Here is a 14,952-nt window from a genome sequence, read left to right as displayed (position 1 = left end):
ATTTGTTTAAGACATTTAGTGATACTAATTCTCAGGTCAACTGTGGAACAAAGTGACATGCTACAAAACTTTGCATGAACTTGCATTTGCAGTCTGTTTCAATAACCTGTGTATGAGTAGAAGTCAATGGAACAAAACATTATATCCTTATGAAAACAATCACCAACCCAATACGACTTTTGATTTCATTCAACCACATCCTTCACTATTCACAGTCCAATCCGCTTGGACTTGGTACCCACTTTCATATGGTGTGTGTGTGTGTGTGTGTGTGTGTGTGAGTGTGTGTGTGTGTGTGTGTGTGTGTGTGTGTGTGTGTGTGTGTGTGTGTGTGTGTGTGTGTGTGTGTGTGTGTGTTTAAGCCACGGCACATCTGGCTTTGCGGAGCTGAGCAGCGTGCTGGATATGCAGCATGGCAGAACAGATGCACAGTTGGTGTTGGAGGTAAATGTGAGTGATAGGATCAGAAGTCCCATATGCTGATAATGCTCCAACCAGAAGGCCTTCTACAGCCCATAAGCTTTCAGCATGAGCACACTCTGGATTTACAGACCTACAACCCTAGTTTATTTTTGCAGTGAGTGAAGGGTCAGTGGCTCTACATGTTAAAAAATACTTGTTTAATGCAAGCAAATGGATAAAAAAGAGACTAGTGATGCAGCTGAATTGATTCTAGACTATTGGTAATTATTTTGTTTAAATAAATGTAATAATTAACTAATTATTACTTAAAAAATGTAATAATAATAATAATAATAATAATAAAATTTTTAAATTAAATTAATAATTTTAAATGTAGTGCATGGATTTATGAATTGAGTTGCTAAAAGATAAAAAATAGAAATAAAATCAATAATTTTAAGAGGCATAATATATTTAAATTAAATTAATGTTCAGCAGTAGTGAACAGATGAGCAGTTGAAACAAAAAGGCTATGACTCCACATAAAATGTTAGCTCAGGTGAGAGTTATTCTGTCTGACAGAAATCTTCATCATATTAAGGACAATGCTTCATTGATTGCACAAGCTTAGACATTTACTATGAAAAATCACATTTTTGTGTTATTAATAGGTGTTTGGGGCTGCATGGAATGCCCACTGTGCTTAAGGTCACACCACGGAAAGCGATGGACAGAAGATCTTTCATGGAAACTCCAGGACTGCAGAAAGACAGCCCTGCAATGAGTGGATAAAAGTGTCACTGGGCAACATTTCAGGTCAGCAAGAGACAAGCATTTTTTTGTATAACAATGTAATAATCCTTTTAGATATTTCATTTCTTTCATTTTCTTTTCGGCTTATTCCCTTTATTAATCCTGGGTCACCACAGCGGAATAAACCGCTAACTTATCCAGCATATGTTTTACGCAGTGGATGCCCTTCCAGCTGCAACCCATCTCTGGGAAACATCCATACTCACTCATTCACTACGGACAATTTAGCCTACCCAATTCACCTGTACCGCAAGTCTTAGAGAGCACCTGGAAGAAACCCATGCCAAGGAAAACATGCAAACTCCACACAGAAACGCAAACTGACCCAGCCGAGGCTCAAACCAGTGACCTTCTTGCTGTGAGATGACAGCACTACCTACTGCGCCACCGCGTCACCCTAGATATTTTTAATAATCCATAATTTTATAATTTATTTATAAGCACTCATTGACATTTATGGAAATTAATTATAATTACATTTAATAATAAATACATTTTTAGTGAATAAATATATTATTATATAAGAAAGATAATAATTACACAACAATAAATAAACTTTAAATAAATAAATAAACAAATAAATAGAGGAATAAATAAGTAAATAAGTAAATAAATATATTATTAGATAAGGAAAATAATAATAATTGCACAATAATAAATACACTTCAAGTAAATGAATATAATAATAATAATAATAATAACAATAATAATAATAATAATTATTGTTATTATTATTATTATTATTTGATGAAAATTATAATAACTACAAAATAATAAATACACATAAAAATGCATATATTATTATTATATAAGAAAAAAAATATTTACAAAATAAATACACTTCAAATAAATAAATAAATTATTTGATAAGGAAATAACAATTACACAATAATAATTATGCTTCAAATAAATAAATAAATATACAATTATTCTAGAAGGAAAATAATGATAATTACACAATAATAAATACACTTCAAATAAATAAATATATTATTATTATTATTATTATTATTATTATTATATAAGGAGATAAAAATAATAATTACACAATATTAAATACACTTCAAATAAATGATGATTATTATTATTATTATATGAGGAAAATAATAATAATTACACATTAATAATCACACTTAAAAACATGTATTATTATTATTATTATTATACAAGGCAAATAATAATAATAATTACACAATAAATTCATTTCAGAAAAATAGATAAATAAATAAATAAATAAATAAATAAATAAATAAATAAATAAATAAATATATAAATATATTGTTATATAAAGAAAATAATAATTACACAATAATAAATACACTTCAAATAAATAAATAAATATATTATTATATAAAGAAAATAACAAGTACATAATAATAAACACACTTCAAATAAATAAATAAACAAAATAAATATATTGTTATTATTATATGTGGAAAATAATAATAATTACACAATAATAAATGCACTTCAAATAAATAAACAAATAAGTTAACTAACTAATTAATACATATGTTATTATATAAGGAAAATAATAATAATTACACAATTATAAATACATTTCAAATAAACAAACAAATAAATTAATACATATATTATTATATAAGGAAAATAATAATTATTACACTTATTAATATTAACACTTTAAATAAATATTATTATTATTATATAAGGAAAGCAATAATGATTACACTAAATAATAAATACACTTCAAATAAATAAATATATTATTAATATACCACAATAATTGATCTAGTGCCTTCTTGAAAACCTCAATGTCTGAGTACTAGGGAGCCAGCAATAACAGTTTGTCCTTCTGTATCGCGCACAACGGAGTGTGTTTTTTATACTGAGAGATCTGCGGTATGTGGTAACAAGAGCAAAGAGCTATTTTTTGGCCATAGAGCGTCAGATCTGACTGGATGTGTGCTGTAGGCCTGTAGGGAATGGCAGTGCGGAGGCATATGCTGCCTAGCGGGTGAATCCGCTTTTGTTCCAAGTCCTTCTCTCGCTCCCTGCATACGTGCCTGGCACTGAGTTCAATAACATAAGCATGACCTTAGCCCGTCACCTAGTGCAAACTTTTCCCACTCATACATCAAAATAGACTCAGCTCGAGTGGAAAACTGGAGTGCGAGTACTATCTTAAAGGGGACATTTGTTTGCCCCTTTTCAAAAGATGTGAAAGAAACAAATCTCTAGTGTCTCCAAAATGGTTCAATGATGCTTCAACAGAAAAAAATTCAACCGAGCATTTATTATAACACAATATTAATGTACATGTCTCTTTAAATGCAAACGAGCTGCTGCTTTTCAGAAAGGGCTGAGCCTTTACAGCTATTCTGACACTTCAGAAATAAAAAAGATGAGTCTTGTGCAGCCAAAATGTCAGAAATGACTTGTAGTGAATTAAAATCTTGCATGTTCAAACCAATGACTGTAAAAAATATGGACCGCACCATATTTGTTTTTATAGAAAAATAGTTGACCGACTTTTCCCATTGAACACTTTGAATGCAAAACGCCTCATGACAGGCACAAACTGCAAAAAACTGCTGAAATTAGAGCATGGGCATGCGCAGAAGGACTGCATGATGGAGCCAGAGGCAGAGCTGCGGAATCAAGCTACCAACCAAACGCTTGACGTCAAATCAACTACGCCCCCCGAACTTTTCACTTGACCGCCAAGATCTGCTGTTGTTATTAATTTAATAAAAACAATATATGTTGGACTGCAAAATCAAATATATTTCATACACTCCAGACTTAGACTAAACTATGAGCACAAAAAATATTTACCTTAAAATATTAGGACACAAAATTTACAAATCACGGACAGCTATTTGCCACGCAGGAAAAACTGTCCATTTATATTTACAAAAATTACAGCAATATTTCGAAATATCAACAGGATATTTACATATCCCAGCACTATATGCAATAATTCTTCTTAATTTGTACCATAAACATTGCAGTATTAATACATCATTCGATGTCTATCAGCTGCTGCAACATCACTTATATTGTTTATTATTTTTTCTTTATCTCCGTTTTCATTTGGTTTATTCGATGCCTTAATTATATCTGGCAAAGAGGAATTTACATTCATTTTAATGTTTATTAGGAGTTTTAAGGAGGCGTGTTCTTTAAATAAAGTTTGAATAACGTTACAGAAGATCGATGTGGACATAGGCAAACATAAGTTTTGTCTTCCTAATTATTATATCAGACCTATAAAAATAATTACTGCTAGATAACGATCACCTTTGTTTTTCTTGACATGATAACGTTCAGTGTGTACAAGCAAGCAAAAGCCCACATTTATCTGAATAAACAGTGATCCATCAGATCCTGTAGGTCAGATAGCATGGTTTACTGCTAAACAACTCATTTTATCATGGTAAAACAACACAGAAATTGAACAATAACATTTTAATCTCCTCCCGAAACTGCAATGGTCTGCTTAGAGAAGCTGTCAATCTTAACTGTCAATCACGACAACACGCCTCCTTTTTATAGCATTAAATTACTGACTAAAAAGCATACTGTTTACAAAAATGAACATCTGAACCAAGGTCGGCTTGATAACCAGTGTCTTAATTAAACAAAACCATTTTTCAGGAAACTTTATTGCAAGATTAATTCATTTTTTATTATGCTCAAGTCTCGTTGGTTAACTTTTACTGTTACTTATTCACCAAAGTCACTTTAGAGCTAGTATTTATTGATTCTCTAGCGTAATGTCTAATGGGATGACAAAACGTGTTTTTGCTCACATTTTAAGATTATAAGGCTGAAGGGTATAAAAGTCTACAGAGATTTCCCAGTATTTCTCTGTTGCAATTGGGAGATCACAATAACCAACCACAAAAAAGCCAAAGCAGTGCAAACACTACCAGATTACTGTTATGTTTGTGATAAGGAAAAACACTAAAAACATGCGAGCATTTCTTATTTTTGTTTACTGAACTGGTCTGCAGTAGTGAAAACAGGAGACTCATTAGAGTCTTTAAGACTTTAAGATGAGTCCCATCTCACACTCAAAACACTACAATTACTATGGTATAAACACAGTGCAAAACACTATACACTATACTATAAATACACTATAACACAGTGCAAAAGAGAGATCAACTTGTCACTTACCAGTTATGTGATGATTTGATTAGCTGTGGTTTAAAATTACGCTGGGGCTTTCCTCTCCTGTAAGAACTTATTATATGATCTCTGTCACCATCTTGTGGATGGACAACGTCAACCGTCTTTGGTCTGCTCAATGACAGGCTAATGGCCGTCAACGCGCTGTCTCTCAGAAATTATAATTATTTAAAAATAAGCACTATCCTTATAAATAAACTGCATAGTTGCAATCTAAACAACTACATTCTTGACTAAACAAGCCTCAAAAGTACATTATGTTGTCCAACAGAAGTATATATATATATATATATATATATATATATATATATATATATATATATATATATATATATATATATATAAAGTGGGGGCACTTTAGATCATTTTGTAAGGGCACTTTTTATCCATGACTAGAAAGGGCATGTGCACAGCACAGGTTGAGCCCTATGTGTGCACGTGCCAAGCACTTACTGTTTTGTGTTCAACAGAAGAAAGAAACTCAAACCTATTTGTGAAAAGAGTAAGTAAATAATGACAGAAAATAAGTCTTGGGTGAACTACACCTTTAAAGTTGCAAGAAAGATGATAGCACATGGTGAGTGGGATTAATAATCAATGTTAAGGTTTTTGCTTTCAACTTCACCTATAGCATTCTTCAAAGCATGATAATTCACATCCATCATGTTCTGACAATCCCTTATAAACTGTAGCAGAATATTAGTGCTAGTTCTCTGAGCACTTCTGCACACAGATTAAGATGATTATTCATCCAAAAATTAAAATGATGTCACCATCTAGTCCCAGAGATTCTTTCATCTGTGGAACACAAAAAATCATGTTCAATCAGTGGAAGTCAATGGGATCCAACAATATTCTTTTAAACCCCATTGACTTTCAATCAGACTAAAATATTTTGTGTTATTCATAATTAAATAAAAAATTAACTTATTCAATAAAAAGGCATGTTACTTATTGTTTTCTAACTTTATTATATTATTAGTGCAAAAAAGTGTATATATTTATATACACATATATGTACACTCACCGGCCCCTTATTAGGTAAACCTGGACTCTCTTTTGCCTTCAGGCTTTTGACATGAGTTTTTTGTCCATATTGACATGCATCACACAGTTGCTGATTTGTCATCTGCACATCCATGATGTGAATCTCCCGTTCCACCACATCCCAAAGATGCTGTATTGGATTGAGATATGGTGACTGTAGAAGCCATTGGAGGACAGTGAACTCATTGTCATTTTCAAGAAACCTGTCTGAGAGGATTTGCGCTTTATGACATGGTGTGTTATCCTGCTGGAAGTAGCCATCAGAAGATGGGTACACTGTGGTCATAAAGACATGGACATGGTCAGCAACAATACTCGGGTAGGCTTTGGCGTTGACACGATGCTCAGTTGGTATTAATGGGCCCAAAGTGTGCCAAGAAAATATCCCCCACACCATTTCACCACCACTACCAGTCTGAACCATTGATACAAGGCAGGATGGAATGATACTTTTGTGCTATTGATGCCAAATTCTGACCCTACCATCGGAATGTCGCAGTAGAAATCGAGACTCATGAGACCAGGCAATGTTTTTCCAATCATCTACTCTCCAATTTTGGTGAGCCTGGTGTGGTCTTCTGCTGCTGTAGTCGATCCACGTCAGACTTCGATGTGTTGTGCGTTCAGAGATGCACTTCTGCATACCTCGGTTGTAACGAGTGGTTATTTGAGTTACTGTTGCCTTTCTATCAGCTTAAACCAGGTTGGCCATTCCCCTCTGACCTTTAGCATCAACAAGGCATTTGCGCCCACAGAACTGCCAGTCACTGGATATTTTCTCTTTTTCAGACCATTGTCTGAGATGGTTGTGCATGAAAATCCCAGTAGATCAGCACTTTCTGAAATACTCAGACCCAGCCTGCCTGGCACTAACAACAGTGCCATGTTCAAAGTCATTTAAATCAACTTTGTCCCCATTCTGATGCTTAATTTGAGATTGTCTTGACCATGTCTACATGCCTAAATGCATTGATATGCTGCCATGTAATTGGCTGATTAGGAATTTGTGTTAACAAGCAGGTGGATGAGTGTACCTAATAAAGTGGCTGGTGAGTGTGTATATATACATATATTACATCAGAATGCATAATACACATATTATTAGTGATATTTTAGTTTAATTGTAGTTAATGTGTATTATATACAAATATCTTCATATTATTTTTATTTTACTGTACATCATTTGATGAGATACTGAATTAAATATAAAAATTAGTACATATAAAACAAAACCATTGCCAGGATGTAAATATATGCCGTAACAAAATGTGAAAATAACCACACTGTCCACAATGCTTTTGATCTGAGCCTCCGGCACTGATATACATGATAGTTTCTTAATTCAGTAGTGGAATAACTCTGCTGGGCGGACAGTTATTAATTTATAAGATTATTTAATATGTCCAGTGAAAGAACACTTGATTAATTTCTCCTTTTCCCCTGCTGTTTATTAGTGGTTGAATTAAAGATTAACCTTTTAAATGTGTCTGACATTTTCCATGTCCTCTCAAATGCAAAATTAATGCACATTTTTTCATCATTAGTTTAATTTTTCAGCATGATACTTTTGTTCTTTGGGCTGTTGAGTGCTTGAGTGTTACAACCCTTCAGATTGTTTGCCTCTTGCTGCCACGTTTTTGAATGATAATTTCGCTTTGCCGAATACTTCATTAAGCATCATTAGCCAAGCGTGGAGCACCTCATTTAGTAGAGAAGATCTCTGACTTCTGCTAGCTTGACACACAGTCAAAGTTTTTTTTGTAATCAGTGCAGAAAGTCTGCAATCTACCATAAAACAATCTAAATGTAACATGTAGATTGAATTTTATAAAACAGGAACAGCTATTGTGGCTTTCAAAGGAAACGAAGGCCAACGCTGTACCTCGAACGTCTGATGATAAATGACGGATAAGCAGATGTATTTTGCTGTACATTCGAGGTGAACTTAACAACAAGACAAATGTCTTATATAATTTCATCGTTCCTACATCGTGTAACCATTTTCTAACCAATTACTCTTAAAAGTACATCAGATCTGGTATCACGGTTCCTCATCAGTGTTGAGACAACAGCACATTTCATGCATGTCATCCTACAGAATTAATGCAATGCAATGAATCATGAAACGAATCCAGAAATCAATTGCTCTCTCTTTGTAATTTACCGGGCCTTGAACACTGAAACATGACTGAAACACTGCAATTCTTTTGCTCACTATAGACCGGTGCATGGCTCTCTTGTCAGAATAGAGTAGAAATTGCATTCTAGTTACATGACAGCTGATGACTAGTCAAGTGGACAGACAACAGGGTGCTTCTCCTTCAAGTTTACACTGGAAAAGTGTTCACTCATTATTAAAATGTGCAGAAATATTACTAATAAATGTTATTAGAGTTCTTGTGAAATGATAATTTTGAAAACAAATGCACACACACTTTAAAATTATACCGAATGTTACTCAAAGTTTTGGGAACATGCAAGGAATATAATATAGCATCCAAAACAGTGATGCTGCTGGAGGGGTGTGGGGGACCGTCCATTAAAAGTAACTCTGACCTTCTGTGACCCTCATTAACACACAGGACTGCCTTGTTAAAAGACAAGAAGGATTGGTGTTTAATGATGTCGAAAGAAATGTAATTGACTGGGCATTACCATCCGAAGGTTCTGATGCAGTGTTTACCAAGGGTGAGTTTGTAAAAACTGGCCTTCAACCTTTATGGATTAGTTTTAAATGCAAATGATGAGAAAAAATGTAATGCAAAACTCAATTTTCTTTGAGAGCAACACAACACGTCCAACAATAAAATGCGACCTTTTTTAACACACCTGCATATCTAGTTTATCTGGATTTTTTTTTTCAGTAAATGTGCAAGACTTCCCATACTTTATCTGCTTCAATTAAATAGCAGTTAACAACTGGTAGTACATTTTTCTGTGAGCTATACTCCAGTGTCCTACCTAACAAGTTTTGGTTCCAGAACAATGTCTGTAGGTTAGCCAGGAAAGTTTTGTTTAAAGTAAATACAACGTTCCCTTTTGTTATAGAGAGAATGCTCCTGTTTTTGCTTTCCTTACTCAAAAAAACTACCTGCATCTTTCTGGGAAGGTAAGTCGTTGTATAGCCATAAAACAGAGAAAATAAATCAGAAAAAATAACATACGGCGCTCAGCATAATTAAGAACACCCCGTTTTGAAAATGAATATTTTTATCCATTTTTCAGTGAATATAGGCAATGTATTTTGGTGCATTTAAACAAAAGAGATTTATAAAACAGAAATATTTATCAAAATACGTGTGACGGGTGTACTTATATATGCTGAGCACTGTACATAACATCCCCAGAAGGTTCATATTTGAACCCAAATATAACGAAATAGGAAACATATGAGAACGTTGTGTTTTTGCTGGAGTGTTAACAATTAGGATAACAATTAAAATACTGTGATAGAAAACGCAAGTTGCTGGTTTAAACACAACAGCGGATTATTTGAATATAGTAAAGAAAACTGGAAGCGAATGAACCCGGAAGTCTGACATTTTAGCCCATTACTCGTCGCTGTCCATTCAGCACCACGAGCGCCACAACCATTGGAAATCAACAGATTCACGCACATTCATTGCAGTCAATAATAAGTCAGTTCTGCCTTTTTTAAAGCTGATATGAATGTGTTAACATTGCATAATAAAGGCATGCCGACAATATGTTAACAATGTGCAGTGTTTTATAGACATTTGGTCTCAATGAATTGCAACATTTCAAGATATGTTGATTCTATTATGTTCGATGAAGGCATAGTAATACATGATTAGGAAAACTTTGTTTTTTTATAAGCATTTGTTACTTAATTTGGATTATGCGTGTATATTTTACCATAATTGAGTGTGCTATGATTACATTTGTGATTTCTCTCTTCTGTTACTGATGAACCGCTAGAGGGCGATCGAGCATTGTTGAAGGTGATAAACCCACACTGGCTGAAGCAACGGAAACCTCTACAGCCAAATGATGCATCAATTCGCACACAACTGACAGATACATGCATATTTTCTGCCATCATTCATTGTCAACTTTATAGGCTAGAGATACCATACCACAAGCAACATACCAAACTGTGATAATAGTTTGGTGTTAACTGAGTATTTTTGAGCATCAATCAAACGTAATAAACTAAATGTAAGTTGTAATCTTCTAAAATAAGCAGTTCATGTAACTACATAAGATGTATGAAACGAAGAACGGGGACTTTGTATCAACTAAAAATAGATACGTGCATGAAAGGCAAAAATTACAGCAACATATGTGAAATGTTTGCATTTTGTAGTTTATACAGCTATTTTGTGATGAATTACTGTAATATTAATAACTGGACTATTTCTGTAAACAGTATTTAGAAATAGCCTAATAATAATAATAATCTTTTCCAAGGCCACGATTCATACTTTTGACCGGGTTTACATGTTGTGATTTAGTTGAAATCCCATAAAAGTCTAATTACTAAGTGCAACAATTTTGCTTATTATTAAACTACAATTTTAACAAATAAAATACAAACATTTAGTAATATAAAGCCTAAAGTAGCCTAAAGTTTTAAATGTTTATTTAATAGCTATTGTGCATCAGTGTGGGGGTTGTCATCTTCACTTTACAACTCTACTTTTTAGCTTTAGCAGTCTGATACAAATAGTTGATAACAAAGGAATTTCAATGTCTTCAAAAAAATAAAAATAAAATAAAAATCTGAACACAATTACTCCTATTTTAAACTGTCAAACCTATAAGAAGCCTAAATCAAATTTTTACAGGAGTATTGAGTGAAGAATTATGCGTCACAATTTGAACGATCGTTAATCAGACTTATAATTGACTAAAAATTGACTAATTAGACCTTTTATCCGTTTAGGTGGGAGCCAAGACGAGCCATCACATGGTCTCACTACATGCACTCTGTAGGGCCCCTAACGTTCGAGTTACGCCGTCAGACTAATGCGTTGTGACTGCTCCTCTCTCTTGTGACAAAGTCTTACAGCTGCCTCCAAATCAATGCATGTCAAAGAAATATGAAAACAATCACGACGTAGAAGGCGAAAAAATCCTGTCTGGATAATCAAAGACGGTGTTTTCTCAAGACACCAGACGAATTCGTCCACAACTTCTGTCAGATTGCTCGTCGTTGTCTTTTATTTTTTTCCCCACAGACGAAGGCCGCTTGTCACATCTGTCGGATTTGTCGTGTAATTTGTAATTATTACCCATCATGAGGTCTCCAGCTTTAACCCGTCCTTAATTAAAAGCATATTTAAAGTTCTGTCAGTGGCAGCAACGTAAACAGATGGTTTTCTGTCAACATCGAGCTTTGAAGATTTCATTCGATGGATGCAGATATGTAGTCTCGTTTTGTAACGCGAGAAATTACGTTTAAAAGATCAGCATTTGTGTGTTTGGAATTATTTATTTATAAAAATCGTCCGGAGCATTAGAACTGACAAAATTTAATTAAATATAATAGCCTAAAATAATTATTATTTAGGTACCCTATAAAGGGTTTATCATTTTATTGCAATATTTTGAGGCTCACAGACATTGTCTTTTGACTGAAATGTAGGGCTTAACTAAAGATGATACAAGTGAATGTACACTAACTTGTGACGTTATTTATAATGCCACTTGATTACATGAATTACTAGCGATATGAATTATGGCTATGCATTGTGGAAAGTGTATTCTGTTTTACGACGCTGTTTTCGCTTTCAAAAATTTAGATGAGCAAGCAAGCAGTAATCAGTTCAATTATCTTCAAAATATTTACTTTAGGACAAAATTTGTCAGCTAGATAAAACCGGAAAAATCTCATTACTCCATGAATCTATTTTCCAGGCGGTTTGTCGTTGTTATTGCCTGATTTAGTGTTAGTATCCCTTTTATTCAAACACAGCGGCGCTGCTGTTGCATCTATTTAAATGTATCAGCCAGATTTGTGTTGAGTTTGTCACTTTAGGTGTTTTTACATTTCGTCTCCGCTTCGCTGGGAGCGATGCGGCCCGATTTAATGACCTTAGTTTTATTCATAATCTCCTCCCTCCTGTTACGCAGGTTTTTCCTAGAAAATTGCTTTGCGGTTTCACGAAACATAACAATCCTTCGTTTCTCTCGCCACACGTTTAACGAGATTTCCCGACAGGCGAAATGGCTAAATGGATAAAAGTGCCTAAATGTTGCTTTGAAATATATCTGTTTCCCGTATGAATCTTTAGCCTGCAAATAATATACAAATGTGCATAGGCTTAGCCTGAATGTCATTCATAAATAATCATAATATTTCTCAAAATTTCATTAAAAATAACATATTTCGTTTAATTGTTACGTTAACTTGCCTACATCAAACTGATAATCTCCCCGAGGTGATCTCATTTTGGAAGTTGGAGATCATAGAGAAATGTTCATTTAACTTATCTAGAAAATGAGAACTGTGGTAAAAATGATTTCGCAGCAGGAAAACATTTCATATTAGTCATAATATCACTCCTTGAGCCGCCCAGCATGCTGCTTTATTCCAATGCATCCATTGGTAAAGAACACCTGGAGGAGCGCAGGCCAAATTAGCATGGATTAAGATTGGGATGAAATTGAATCCTTTCAGATATCGACAAAATGGGGGTTGCTAATTATAAGAAATTGCCAAGGGTTTTGGTCTCAGTGGACACTCAGATGCCCCAACAATGTATAAAACACCCACTGATGTGGCATTTGAAATTATAATGTTAATGGACGTCGCAAGGCAGTGCAAGCAAAAATGAAACCTTTTTCACCGCTTGATATCTTTCTATACACTTAGCATGGGCCTAATTTAAAGGAATGATGTCATATATATATATATATATATATATATATATATATATATATATATATATATATATATATATATTTATTGAATGAAAGATCACTTGATATACTTTAATAGGACAGCGTATGCTCACATTTATATATGCTAACTTACCTAATAAATTAAACTGGCTGCTGCACAGCTAGAATTAAAACGTTACAAATAGCTTTCATCTCTGACTCAAAATGTAGAATAATGAAGTTTAACATTATTCAAGATGTAGGCTAATATATCTGGAACAGGAACATTTCTTGACACTGTGCATATTTCTCTGCAATCAATCGTTTGTGAACTTGGGTTCTTTTCAAGTCCAGAGGCCGCTAATATGCTTTCATTGTTGCTGCACTAAACTTTGATTAGATGCAACGCACAGCTGTCAGTCAATAGTAATTATGGAACGACATTTTAATCAAGATACACTATCACAAACAATGTTTTGGAAAGTCAAAAATGTTGCATTTATTCTCTCCAAACTCATTTAACCAATTATCTTTTTGTAGATTTAACCGTTTTGAAAGGTGTACATTAATCAGTCATAAATGAATCTAATTCCAACAGCGCGGAACCATTCATGATTATGGCAGCTCCCCTCATGATGAGGATGATGATCTCAGGAGAAAGCAGTTTTTCCAGAGGCACGAGGCATATGTCTGACCTAACTGATCGCAAAAAATCCTGGATTTGTCCATTTATGGACTGGAATTTTCAGATGGAATGGTCTGCACTCATCTTTAAGTCATTATGTTTTGTGATGTTTTACATCACTGTCTACAAGTGGAGACATTCTCATTCGTGTGATCTGATAATCTTAACGAGTAACTTGGAAGTTAATGGATTATGTTCTGAGTAAAATGGACACCAAAAAAAGTCATTTTCATGAGTGTTCTCTTTCTATCTACATTATTTAGTTTGACAGGCCCATCTAAATAATTAAAGGGAGCAAAGAAATAATCTCCGCCAATGAATCTGCAAATTAACTTCAGTTGCAACTTTTAAAGAGTATAAACAAACACATCAGACTTACTAATCGTTTTTAAGAACCTATAATTAAATGTATACTCTACAGTAAAACTCGACTGTAATCAGTCAAAACGAGGCTACCATAAATAATTTTTGTACACACACACACACACACACACACACACACACACACACACACACACACACACACACACACACACACACAATTATTACTCCATTAATGTCAGTCATGTGTAGGCATGATGTGTTTACTTTTGTCCATTTTATCTTGACAAGAAAATTACAAATGTGCTCGATCCTTTCATATAATTTTGTTGTACCATGTATCGACTGGGAGGCAGATGTCATTATTCGCATTGTGTTATTGGACCCTGTGAATATCTAATCTCTGTTGCATAGTTTTTGACTTTGTCCTAATATTTTAGTGTCTGATTTCTGCGGTGAGTCTTAATGAAAAATACGAAACGTATTTTGTACACAAACACAGTGTCTTCTGCAAACAGTTTGGGATTAGAGAATAATCAATGTCTTTCTGCTCGACGCGCCTTTTAATACATTGAATATCGAACTTAGGCTTGTCTCGTTGAGCAAAAATTAATTTCTAACATACAGGGCGAAGCTGTCGACTTAGAACAAACTGCATCCAATCACCCCGAGGGACTTCA

General features: G+C 33.9%; 2 protein-coding genes across 38 annotated transcripts in view; one reads left to right on the top strand and one right to left on the bottom strand.

The window, feature by feature from the left end:
* The window catches only part of LOC147830837 (uncharacterized), a 217,932-nt gene that overhangs the window by 78,752 nt on the left and 124,228 nt on the right, over positions 1-14,952 (bottom strand). The window lies entirely within an intron of this gene.
* Positions 1-14,952, top strand: part of pax6a (paired box 6a) — an 82,236-nt gene that overhangs the window by 44,069 nt on the left and 23,215 nt on the right. For 17 of the 33 annotated variants that reach the window (XM_087310341.1, XM_087310332.1, XM_087310320.1 and 14 more), the window contains one exon: positions 1,074-1,218. The gene's annotated coding sequence lies outside the window, so the exon portion shown is untranslated. Of the gene's footprint in view, positions 1-362; positions 451-1,073; positions 1,219-14,952 lie in introns of all 33 variants that reach the window. The other 16 variants (XM_087310328.1, XM_087310342.1, XM_087310333.1 and 13 more) reach the window with 2 other exon arrangements.

Source organism: Danio rerio, chromosome 25, assembly GCF_052040795.2.
Source record: "Danio rerio strain M-AB ecotype USA chromosome 25, GRCz13ab, whole genome shotgun sequence".
Lineage (NCBI taxonomy): Eukaryota > Metazoa > Chordata > Actinopteri > Cypriniformes > Danionidae > Danio > Danio rerio.
Note: the sequence above shows the minus strand (reverse complement) of the source record. Positions and strands in the feature narration are given on the sequence as shown.